The 13,901-nt window shown below is 36.7% G+C and overlaps 1 protein-coding gene and 1 long non-coding RNA gene across 3 annotated transcripts in view; both read right to left on the bottom strand.

The window, feature by feature from the left end:
• nAChRalpha1 (nicotinic acetylcholine receptor alpha1) overlaps positions 1-13,901 on the bottom strand; it is a 220,865-nt gene that overhangs the window by 53,609 nt on the left and 153,355 nt on the right. The window lies entirely within an intron of this gene.
• LOC148937555 (uncharacterized) lies at positions 238-10,054 on the bottom strand. Of its 2 annotated transcripts, none has more exons than XR_016138293.1 (3): positions 3,095-10,054; positions 2,913-3,014; positions 238-2,713 (listed from the first exon to the last, which is right to left on the bottom strand). It is a non-coding gene; the product is annotated as an uncharacterized LOC148937555 (long non-coding RNA). The 2 variants fall into 2 exon arrangements; XR_016138294.1 differs by having other exon boundaries at positions 239-3,014; positions 3,095-3,401; positions 3,579-10,054.

Genomic DNA, 13,901 nt, shown 5'->3' with positions numbered 1-13,901 from the left:
ACTTTTATAATACATATAGTATGTATATAATATTATAATATTATAGTATATAAGTATAGTATATAAGTAATAATTTTTTAAAAAAGATGGTATAATTAGAAAATATATATTTTTTTAAATATTATTTATTATTGTGCGATATATAAGTATGTTACATTTGTTATTTACATGAAAAAAAAATTTATGAGTATTTTAGAGTAGTCAAAAAATGATTTCTTATCTAAAAGACTGCAAAATTATTATAAATATAAAATTAAAGTTATAAATATATATTATATAATAATATATATTGTTTTATAAAGCAAAAGAATTGAATCAAGGAATTAAATTTATCGCTAAATCGATAATCAGGGCAAAGATACATATATTTCAATTTTGATTATATCGCTTAATGAGAAAATAATCATGTTTGTGTATAATAAACAGCATATTTAGTAACTTTTTAATTATGTTAATGTACATTTATAAATTATGAACGTTGCAAGTGTCGATTGTTGCAAAATTGTTGGAATTTTTATTACGAAATTGTAATTCGTTAATCATTGAATTTAAACATATGCAATTTATATTTGGATAAAATCACGATTTGTATTTATAAAATTGCAATTAGAACATAATTAGTATTTTATAAAAAGTATAATACGTCTGATTTTTAATTATTGTAACAAAGTGATATATATATATATATATATATGTGTGTATTTTGAAATGTAATAAGCATAATCGCACATCTACTCAATCTATTTATTTTAACAACGTTTCAAAAACTTGTTTAAAATATTTACTTTGTATAATAAATTCTATGCTAAATAAAAAATTATGCTAAACAAAATATACTATTCGAAGAACTATTGTAATCTATTCTCTACTTATTTCACTTCGATTTGTTCTATCCATAACTTCCATTTAAAGGCTAATCATTTTTCAAACATGCTGTTATAAAATATATAAGGATATACGATAGGGGTTTAATCGTGCACGGCCGATGTGGATTGGGTGAGATATGACACGAAATGGGACGGTGCATCATGAACCGGTAGCAGTAGCAGGGGATGAGTGATGGAAACTAGAGAGGAGGGAAGTACCCTTGAGATAGCACTTACGTTGTATTTGCACGTGTCATAAATACTTTATATCTCAGCAGAAAAAAATGATAATTTTGCTGAAACCCTGCCTGCTATATCTGCGTGCATCTGCATTAGATGTGAGATTATTGCATCTAGTAAAACTACAGTTGATTGTTTAACTCTACGTGGAGAAATGCATCTCAATATTAAATTTTTTTATAATTTTCTTTGATGATTTAAAATTAGATAAAAATGAATAATACTCTATATATTCTTGAAGATAAATGCAAAACTTCCTTTTTAACGATAAAATAATTTGCTCTGGATATCAACATAAAAAAATTTTACTCGGTCATTATAACGAATTTTTAAAATTAAAGTGTATTATACTTTACGCGAATATTGAAGGATTAAACAGTCGCAATTTTCTTATCAAAGTTTTAAAATCCAATGATGATTTTATTTGGAGAGCTATAAATATTTTTGAGTTATACATTATAAAGTTCGCGTACAATTTTAAACTTTTATAATTTCCGTATATAAGATAATTAATCTCTGAAAAAGATAAGTAAAAGAATTTTTTTTTATTGTATATTTGAAATTGTTATTTTTCAATATCTCCACCATAATTAATTATACATACGTATAAATACGTATACATATACGATTCTATAATTTTATAAATATGTTCAGCAATTAATTATAATAGCATCTCGAATAACACGCATTAATTACCATAATTCATAAATCTCTTAAAAAGCGAGATTTTATTAAATGAATTTTATTATCTTGTCAACTATTAATATTTTTGTAATTATATTTAATATTTTTATATATAAAATAACAAGAAAAATTAACATTATATAAGAAAGATGATATATATATAATAACATTTCAAAAATGTTTTTCGGAGGAAACAGCAGTGGTACTCTGCCTGTCATTTATAAGACTCCGCTAAATCATAAAAACTGCAAAAGAGATTTCCTCGCCGCCTTTAATAGTTTCAGAGAAAGCATCTTGTAGCACTTTGTGTGATATGTCCTGTTCGCTTCACATACTGATTTTTATATTAAAGCAAAAGTTTCAGATTTTATTGTAAAAGTTATTTTTAATTAAATAAGATATAGTTAAACCGTAGCATAAAACAAGTTTTAACAGATGTATCATTAGCTCGAAAATTGTTAACAGAGAGGATTATATTCTGCTTAAATTAGATTTTAAGCTATTTTATTACGCTCCCATCAAAGCTTGAAGCTTGAAAGTGAGTATTAAGCTACACTTTAGTTTCCTTTTCCAGTCAGTCTGATTTTCATAATCCTCTGTTTCCATTCCTCATTTCTTTTTCATTTTTGCTCGCTACCTTCGCAATGATTTGATATCGTAGCGTTGCTTCGGGATAAAGAATGAAAAATTACTTTTGGCCCATCCTGCTCTTCGAGAAACCTTTGGGCAACACCGGTAATGATATAAGAATGACGAGACTGTTTCGTCGTGTGGCCCACAGGAGAGACATTGTGCGATAGGCCCACATTAGGGCTCGCCGAGAGAAATTGATTTTGGATTTATTCGATGACGGTTGGTGTGTCCGGTGGCCATCTCCATGGAAATAATGACACTCTCGTGGCGCCGATATGTCGTTGATATTACTGGCGATAAAAGAAACCCAATATATTGATTGCGAAGCGAAACAGAACTCGTTAATAATACCAGATCCGACGGTTTTCGTTATTAAACATAAAGTAACATTTGTTACCCACATTTCTCCTTTTGCTCATGATGAGATAATGGACACGGAAGATTCTAAAAGGAAATTATCTTCTCGATAATTTTTTTTTTTTTATTTACCTCGCGTTAATGGACCTGCGTAGGATTTTCTAGATGACGTTAACGCCGATAATAGCCTCGATAATTAAGCGCTTACAGACGCCGTTGGATTTATTTGTGAGGCTGCATGAAACATTCAAAATCGTTATCAATTTATAGGGGCTGTGGAGAAAGTGGCAAATAAGATTATACGAGATATTTACGAGTCGTCAGTCTGCTGAACGATGGAGAAGCCATTAGATGCTCTTTCGCCCTATTTATACTGTAAAGGTTGCTTTAACGTTTTATTGCCGACATCGTGTTTGTTTGCCGGCAAGGGACGCCCTTTTTGCACCGTTACAAGGTGCGGCTTTTTATCATTACACGACAGGTGCGATGCACCTATCTTGGTGCGCAGCCTTGCGCAGCCTCGTCACACGTGTAACCCTATCTTCTTCTGGACGCTGAAGTGGACGGATAAAGACACTTCTCGATGTGCATCCATAATAGGGGAAGGTTGTATCTCGCGTCCTGTGGAAACGGCGCATCATAAAGTCGCAATTAATTACAACGTGTGCCGAGAGCGCGAATTAACATTAATTCGGGACGCGTTTCTAAATCGGATTAAGCCAGGCGAATTTCGTAAGCGCGAGTTTTTTATCACTCGCCGCTCATCATTCAGTAATCTACGTTGTAACACGCACTTACAGCGCAGCTTGCAAGAGAATATGGACGCGCTGGCGCAACCGGTACAAATGAGTTTGTACACGCGCTTAACGAAGTGGTCGAAATTCGATGTGGATACAACCGGAGAGACGTGGCTGAAATATAATTTTGAACATTGCGTTTTTCTTTTTTTTTATTTTTTTTAATTTCAGCTTTTGTAAAGCCTTAGGAGCTTTAATGTCTCGCACCTGTGCGAGATAGAAATTAGATTTAAGAAAATTACTTCGGCATAATTGCACTGACGGAACATTAATGTTGCCATTTAATGGCAATTAAAATGGGAAATTCAATTTTTTACATTTTCGCTGTGCTCTATCTTTCATAGCGAACTTATTAAAATTAATAAGCGGCAGATTGTCGACATTCGTAAGATACATTAGTGGTTAAAATTAATCCTCATTTTTATCTTCTTCCTTTGAGCGTGACGCTTTATAAATCAATACGAAATCGAACGAAGAAAGATATACACTCGACACTTATCGTTTATTTTTCAAGTCAAGTCCTCTAAAAATATCGCTTCATCGCGAATTAGAATTTAGGAGTGATCCGAGTCTTCAGCAATCATCCGTGAAACGAGACGCATCAATTACGGGCAATTCATCTCGGCGACAAGGATTTTACTTCCTGTCCGCCGCGCACGGCGATCTCATTTTTGATCCCGGCGTCTCCCTCTCCCCATTTTCTACTCTTCTTTTTTTTTTTTTAGCCGGCGAATAAAATCCGGTAAGAGCGAACGAATATCGATTCCACGGCAACGGGAACCGCCCCAGTTTCGCGGGCGTGGTGTGTAGGCCGCTTATAACAGCCCTCTCCTTCTCCTACGGCACCGCTGATTCTCCGTACGGTTAGCCACAATTCCCGCAGCCGAGAGCCTAACTAAGAGCACACACCCCTGTGGGCCTCCGAGTCCCCGGCGGCCGTTTCCGCGGCGTCGAACCGGTGGCAGTCGAAGCCCGCCGTTTTCGCCGGTCGATGCGATATCGTATTCACGGCGCGTCGCGACACCCCGCGTGGGACTCCGTCGCGCCGCGCCACGCCGCGCCACGCCGCGCCACGCCGCGCCACGCCGTGTCACGCCGTGGGCGCACCCGCCGTCGCTTCCACGCGAGACACCCTCCGAATATGTATGCTTTGTTATAAAATAACGCGCGCGCCGAGGGATGCACGACGTGGGGAATCGGCGAGCACGCCGGCGCTGTGTCACGTTTGCGCGAGCCACCGTGACGACGAAGAGATCGCGTTTAACGCTTTCACAGAACCGCCCTTCAACCGGATACAGGAATCAAAGAATATTTATGGATACATGCCCAATGTTTAATCGCAATCGTAATATAGAAGCTATTCGATCCGTTACATTTTATTTATATCGTAAACATAGTCGAGACTGTGCAAGTTGCAGTATGGAAGAATTATTGTTATTATTGTAACATGCTTTTCTTAATAAAGACAGAATGTTGCTTTCGATGCATCTCGTTATATTTTGCATTGGATATATATAAATTAGATATATATAAATTAGAGATATTATATAAATATCCAAAAATATTGCGAATAATCAAATTTAATTCATAGGTGTTATGTTATCTTAAATAAGTGACAGTTTATTGAAATGTGTCAATTGCGCTGATTAACTTCAAATCTAATTGATCTAATTATTATTTTGTTCTATTGATAAATAAAATTTTAAGGAACTAACTGTAATTTAGAAAGATAATTATTTTATTATTGAAAAAATAAGCTGTAAAAAAAATAGCAATATAAAATATGCGATCAAGTGTTTGATCGTTAATCTCTAATATAATACATTGTCCTCTTTACTTATTAAAGCATAAGAACGCAATTAGTTCTCGTACAAAGAGCCGGGTTTTATCGATCACGATCGTGCAGCACCAACGTTATGGGCGCGGTCTCCAATGAAGAATCCCGATGGCTTACCGTCCATTCATTGCACGGCTTAACTCGACGCAACGACTTTTATGTGGTCGAACTTTCCAGCCTGGAACTAGCTGTCGAAAGAGCTAATTATGGCGGAAACTTTTTTAACAGCTCCGGTTCGAGGCAACATATTCGATAGAGATCCAACGAGGAACTCCGCCTCTCTTGACGATATATAGCGCACAAAAAAAAATATCTCTCCGCTCACGGCGTTAATACATAAATAGTGAAGCGGGCCAATTTTCGACCTAACACGGAGTTACATCAAACTTTATTGGCAATTAAACGGTCTTTTTGTTTTGTTAATAAGTCTGCCCAAAATAAATGGGCGGGCCCGAGTTCTCGACTTGATTGAAGACTATTGACGCGTGACGAAATCCGTCGGTAGTAAACACTCGGCGGAGTTGTTGTTAATTGCAAATTAGACGACGTTACGAACGAATTGAACGAAGTTCGGCAAGACAGTGACTTCATTCAAGTTTACACGATGCGCAGGTAGCACGCCCTTAAACGTCGTCAATGTAAAGGCAACGCGGACGCGCTATCGTTGTTGAAGTGACGCTAAGCCGCTCCGCAGCGTTGCACCGAGATGCTCGAGTAAAGTATTGATTCGGAAGGCATCGTCCGTAGTACTGCCGCAGTACTTCCCGAAGAAGAAATTGGTTCTTTCCGATTAACTTAATTTCGCGAGACGCGCATTGCCTCCCCGAGTCGGCACTCCGATTGCCTTTAATGGTTTCGGTTGCCGCACAAGTGACACCGTGCCCTGAAACCGGTGTGTTCCTTTCCAGGCATTTCTTCCCGTCAATTCGAGATTATCACTCGAGAGGGTAGTCGCGAGAAACTTGTTACTGATATTCTGCATATTAACTTTCATAAGAATAAGAATATAAAAAAGATATCCCTTTCCTTCTCAGTCTTCTTAATGCTTCTTTAATGTTTAACTAAAGAAATAAGTGTATTAATTTATGTTTGTATAAATATAAATTATTTTTAATTATATTTTAAATAATCAATTTAGTTATGTAAAAGATTAAGATTAAAATAATTTCATTTTTCTAATTAATTGGGCTGTACATAAACTAATGAAGCTGTAAATTTAAACAAATTTAAGTGTACTTTATAAAATCTTTATAATCTATTGAAAATTTTTCATATGCTTTTTCTTTATAAAAGGAAGTCAAAGGTGTAAAGATTTTAAAGTTAAAAAATTTGATTTTAGGTTTAGTCATCAACAAAGAATATAAAAATTTTTTTAGAAAAAAAATAGTAACTCTCAAAGGGATAATCGACACGTATAGACAGATCACGTAACATCCGTTTCAATAAAGAAATATTAAGTATTCTATCGCAATATAAACAAGAGTTTACACGATAAACTTAATTGACACGCGGCAAAGTACAAACGTACTGCACAATAAACATTTTATCATTCATCAACACGTATATAATGAAACGCGCAATTAACTCTTGATAGATCCGCTCATGTTTGTGTTACGAGATTATTCGAATGACTAAACTGATTTTATAAACCTCTCATACGACACGTAATTTCAAAATTTGGAACTCGATAATTATGCATGCGCAATTATGAGTGGTATATTTCTATTTATACGTGAAAAGCCAGGGAAATCATTTCACGTTTGGAAACTCGCTACGTAAATCCGAATGTCATTTAATTATTCGTTCGCGTTACGGCGGAGTAACGCGGATGCATTTGATTTAAAATTAAAAGAAAGCAATTTAATTTAATTGACCTAATTGATTTGGATGATTTGAATGAAGCCGAAGGACTGGATAAAGAAAGATCGTAGCCGAACTCCGAAAAGGTCTCGGAATAAGTTTCTCGGTCGCAACATCCTGCAGGAGCAACAAGATTAATAATGAAATTACATCTCGTCCACCATCGGTTTCCACTTTGCCGGGTACACAACGACGGAACGCGAACTCGATCCATTAACAACAGACGTCACGTTGGCACGTTAAGCCGTGCTTTTCCCTAAGATCACAGGAATACGAGGCGCATTCGAGATTCCCCATTCAGCCTCCACCGTGGTATCGGACTCACAAGGACCAAACCATCGTGTCGTCCGCATTATTACATCCTCGGCTGGAAACGCATCCGATGGAAAGCATCTACAGTCAAAGATGGTGGTACGAGCGCGGGGATGGTAAAGGGATAGAATTACCCGCGAAAACTGAAACCCGCCCTCTGCGCGTCGCTATTTTCGCCGTAATTACGCCGCTCGGTTCCGCTCCGTATAATAAAATATTGCGATCGCGCCGGCGAGAGGAGGCAGAGATTAATTTCTTTCAGGACGGTATCGCAAGGAGAATTGCAGATGAATATCTTGGACTCCCCCGTTGTAAACGCACGCTCCTTGCCTGCGGAGCGATAACAATAATGGAGCCGGAAAGCCCTCTCTTTCTCGCTGCAGTGGCTACCCGCGGCTCTGAGAAGATTTCCCTCCGATTGCGGAATTTCTTCACTGTGAATTATTTATTACGCGTTCGTGATAAAAATGAAAATATATATTTATCAGGTTTACTTAATATTAATAAATAAATAAATATCTCGAGCGAATACGTTAAAAAGCTATTAAGGTGTACTTAATTTAACTTTTCTTCACGACAAGTATCAAGACAAGTATCGGTAATTTAAGATTTATTTTTTAGTCGCCGCAGCGGAATAATTTTTCTCGTTAACGTGCGAGATACAAACTGCGCGCGCTGAAGGTAATACACTTTCAGTAAAAAGAGCCTTAATACTTCAGTGTCTGCACAGTGCACCGACGAAATAGCGTCGGACGAACTTGCGAAAAGACTTTAGAGTCTGTCTTGTATAATACCAGAAGCGCATACGAAACGAGCTGCGCCGCCACGGCAGAGCGCGCGTGTCGAGGTCATTTTCTGATAAACTTGGCGGAGAAAGGGGAACAGGGTGAACATTTATATCTTCGACTTTCTACTTCGCGAATTTACGGTAGATACGCTCCATGCGGCTTCCTTTGTCAACTGAAATTCCATAGGAAACTCATTTCCCTTGTAGGCAGACGAAGTTTTTTATGATCGCTTCTTTTTATCGTTAACTCTCGTACCTACGATACGAAATTATTTTACACTACGAGCGACGCGAAGCTCATCTTTCGCTCTCCTTAACGCTGCGCCGGCAATGCAAGAAGACGTAAGAAGATAGAACTTTGACGTTCTATCTTCGGTGAGAAATCTTTTAATTAAAGAACCCTGCGAAGAAAGAAACCTGCAGCATATTAAAAGGCTATTTAAAGCTATTAAAGGACTTGTGTTAAGAAATTATTTTACAAAGAGGAAAAAGAATAATAGAATTTCTCCGCATTCTTCTTTCATTTTTCATGTATATGTATATCAGTCGTAACCACTTTAGCAGCCTTTTTGCCTGATTTCATTTGACGTTAAGAAACACCGTTCAAGAATATATTGAAATCTAAGAAACACGATTATGGTAATCTATTGTTACTTGTGACGGAGTACTATTACTCAATAACGTACAATACCAAGCAATTTTTTCTTTTTCTCTTCTTTCCATTTCTTCCACCAATGCAATTACAAATTATTTTCATTCATTTGTTTCAGAGCCACAAATTTATGTGGCTGGTTTTGAAAAACCAGCCACATAACGCCACTGCAAATTTTAGAGATAACGGTTCGGTTTTTCGCGCTGGCTTCGCGCAACGAGATGTTAAACTTCCTTCTATCTAAAGTTTACCTATTTCGTAGTTTGGTATTTTTTGCCAACTACATATATCTCAAGAATGCGGGGACTTCGCGACGCTCGACGGTGATGCATTTTACGGAAGTATTCCGAGACTCCTTTGCATAAGATCGACGAGTTTTCCGCAGTGGTTATAAAACGTACGCTTACGCATACGAAGCTGAAACGCCGAGTGCGGCGAATAATTTGTCTTGAAGGAAAATCACGCGGCTGAAAATTAACGTCACAGTATTCGAGCGTATCCCGCGTTTAATATCGATGTCGAATCTATCAGATGCTCAAACATCCGTATCACGTGTACACGATGTTTTCGCCGAGAAACTCGCTCTGCACTCTGAAATACTTTCGTCCCGTTTACAATGAAATAGGAAGAATAGGGGGGGGGGGGTGGATTCCTGTAAGAGAGAAGTCTCGGGCGACTCGGCACTGGAAAATTCGAATACGTGCCGGGAGCCAATCTATCCAAAAGAACGAAGAAAGAACGAACCGGCGGAGAGGAATGCTACGTGGAAGGATATTGCATCGTCGTTGACTCTCGCGACAGAGGGATAGACACCAACGATGGGAGGGAAAACCGACGACTTCAATTCTTCTTTTGTCCTAGTGGATCGGGATCGGGATCCTTAATGTGGAATCGCGAAGTAATAAATATCAGCGTATGTATGTCAAGGCAGCAAAACTAGAAGAGAGAATTAATATTTTTAAAAATTACTATGCAATTCATTACTTCTTATTTTTCAGTATAATAGTTATCCAGGATGCTACTTGAAAGTTTTTTTAAATTTATGTTATTGTTTTCAATTTAACATTGTGTTATTAAAATATAAATTAAAATATAAATTAAAGGTTTAATTCAAATAGGATTTGAAAAATTTGGAATTGGCTTGTTTTTGGCAAGGATTCACCATAGTGATATGTCTCGAAAAGTTTACGTTAATATTTATTTTTGTGAGACTTTGAAATCTAAGATAGAATTTATTTCTATCTTGGATATATTTATTTCGATGCGCAATATTGTCATACTTGTAAAATACAATTCTATATTTATTTAGCTTTCTTATTCAAAAGCGGGTATGATTCTAAATATAGAACTATGAGAAAAATGTCCATAATGTAAAGAAAATAGAACATCCCCCCCATCGTTCGATGGATCCTTCGAGGAGAAACGGTTGTTTGTCCTATTCGAGTTGCTACGCATTTGAAAATATTCGATAAAATTCTCTATATCAGATATGATAACTGAAATAAAGTTCTCTTCAAATGTTTTTACGACCCTACTTATCTACCCTATCTTTCCTCCTCTTTACTTCACAATGACGTCACTTATAGAAGAACGTCAAATTATCGTACGGAATTACTTACTAAATTTACAAGTACGATCCTAGCGGATTCTGAGGCAGAGGATGGCTTCGATAGTTCTAAATCGCACTAGATGTCCTCCGAGATGAGAATGGAAAATCCGCTACACAATACGGCGGATAGCCGAGGTGCTCGAGATGCACGACAAAAGTCCTCGAGCAAAGGTATGTTAGGATGACACTTGAGAAAAGGAGAAAAGAGGAGACCATTCGTTGAAACGTTTTTGCGCTATCTCAACTTTTGAGTACTCTCCATCTCTCAATCGAGACGGCGCGCGTGTACACGATTGCTGACAGGATGGGCCGACCTGAGCCTGCGTCATTCGGAAACGAATTCTATAACTGTTGTTCGTTAGCGTGGCGCGAAATAAATTTGCAATTTTTATCCGTCATTCCCTAAAGAAAATTAAACGCAATCGAGGCGGTATTTCGCGGCTATCAGGTAATTGCTTTTATGAAGCCATTGAGAGCTCTAGCCGTTGCAGCAATTTTTTGCCTGCACTCAGGCAACGATTGTTGTCTCTCAATCGCACATATACATATATATCGGTTATAAAATATAAAAAAATGTCAACGCATTGTTATTTACCGAAACAAATAATTTGCAAGTAATAATTTGTAAATGTAAATGTATCTGACTGACTTCGCATATTTATTCAAAGTATTTGTTTTTATAAATAAGAGAAAGTGCCAAACAATGTAACACTAAGTGAAAAACAATATAACACTACAAAATGTAAAATAAATATTTTATATTAAAAATCAGTTATTCATTAAACGAACAAGCAGATGTATTTTTTTTTTTTTGAACGTACATTTATTGGCAACAAACAATTTCTCTCGAAATCATTCATGTCAGTTTTTCCCAGAGCCTGTCTCTAATTTTATTTTCCTTTGACTCTGACCCTGTCAATACTTCAAACTTATCATTGGAACCAACACGTTCGTTTAAAGACAATCACCGTCTGCAATGAAAACCGAATAGAAATGTGAACATGAGTTGAAATCATGTCGATAGGATTAATCAAAGTGAGTTCAATCTCAGGTAAAAACAAATATAATTTTTTACTAATGTACTCTTGTACGTTCTTGCTCATTTAATAAATCTCTAAATTAATTAGAATAAGGTATATATGTATATTACTAAGATGTAATTTCTTTCAGCGAAAAGGAAAATTGATACAAATATGAATGATGTATGTTTTCATCCGTTTAAAATTGGGACTCAAAATTGTTATATGTTTTACCTCAAGCATGGAACATTCTCGCGATGATATTCAGAATTTTGTGTCTGGTACGATGCTGGCAACATACCGCCACGTAGGCAGTATGTTCGATCTCGACAAAAGTTGACCTGTATGTTAAGCAGACATACGGCGGAATAAATCTTAGGGCAGAGACCGCGTTACATGACAGAAATCCCAGCGACATTTGTAGCTCTCTGGTCGCTCTCTCATCGCCACTATATACATATTTTTTTCGGGAAAAGCGCTTCATACGTGGGAGGATATTAATATCGACATGATGAAACTTCAGTTGAACGTCGAGCGATTAGAAAGTTTCCGTTTTCTGTTTCTGCCATGGAGCCGCTCATTTTGGAGAGTTATGTAAAGAATATTCTTCGAGAAAACAAAGCTTATGTAATATTATTCTGCTTATCTAATATTATTTTGCTTATTGATACATTATTTTATACTTTTTAGTTGCACATAAGATAATATTTAGAATATTATTCAACTAGAATTCCTAATTCTTTGAATAATGAAGAGACTAAGATGTTTACGACAAGGTTTAAAAAGATTTCGAAGTCAGTTTTATAATCCAATAAAATTCAATGCAATAAAATTCAATTCGATTTTAACATTAGACATTGTTTTTAAAACTAAAATTGCGCTAGTTTACAACAAAAATTTATTTTGAACGAGACAAGGTGTTTCTTGTAGATTTTTAAATGCTGAAAACGATGTTTTACACCAAATTTTTCCAGCACTTCAGATTTTCAAAATTGAAATTTAATATGCAAAAGAACATTGTTTGATATTTGAAAATTTTTTTATAAAGAAGATTAACGATATCTTTAAATTCTGATCAGAAGTCATGAATATATTTATCTCTTATAAAATGTATTTATTATTTTGATATCTTACTTTTAGCTATGTTATAAAGAATTTTAATACAGAATAACATAACGAGTCTATTAAACAAAACAATAAATGTATACGATAATAGATTATTTATAATATAAAAGATATTTAAAATACAACAATTACAGAATTTAATGTTAAAAGATATTATAGCGTCTCGTGTCAGCTGGATATTATTTGTAATATTGTTAAATATTTCATTTTACGAATATTCAATAATGCTGTCTCTCTCTCTCTCTCACACACACACACACACACACACACACACACACACACACACACACACCACACACACACACACACACACACACACCACACACACACACACACACACACACCACACACACACCACACACACACACACCACACACACACACACACCACACACACACACACACACCACACACACACACCACACACACACACACACACACACACACCACACACACACACACACACACACCACACACACACACCACACACACACACACCACACACACACACCACACACACACCACACACCACACACACACACACACACCACACACCACACACACACACACACACACCACACACCACACACACACCACACACACACACACACACCACACACACACCACACACACACACACACACCACACACACACCACACACACACACACACACACACACACACCACACACACACCACACACACACATTGTCGGTGTCGTAGCCTTGAGAATTGTTTACGCGCCGCGTAGCGCGCTCCATTGTGTGATAGTAGCGCGTCGTGTTTACGAATGGTTCACGTGCTTACCATTCACTCACCGACGTTCACCACGGACGGAGTTTGTGCGTCGCTCCGCATTTCGTCTCATTTCTTTAATGCTAAACTGTTGTTATATCTCAGAAAATAATATCTTATATTATCTGTAATAATAAATATGCTTATTAACTCACATAATTAACGATTCGCAAGCGTATCAAAACGACGACTTTATAACAAGATTTATATACATATTTCGCGACTTACTCCTTTGAAATTCATAACTTTTTGCAAATAATATCCTCTCTAATGGGTACGGCCTTGACGTGGCAGAGGGGCTCGGTATTCTGAGGGGTTACCCAAGCAGCAC

This window comes from Pogonomyrmex barbatus, unplaced genomic scaffold (genome assembly GCF_055798465.1).
Source record: "Pogonomyrmex barbatus isolate J1 unplaced genomic scaffold, ASM5579846v1 scaffold13, whole genome shotgun sequence".
In the NCBI taxonomy this organism is placed as follows: Eukaryota; Metazoa; Arthropoda; class Insecta; order Hymenoptera; family Formicidae; genus Pogonomyrmex; species Pogonomyrmex barbatus.
The sequence above is the reverse complement of the archived record's forward strand: the minus strand, read 5'-3'. Positions and strand labels throughout refer to the sequence as shown.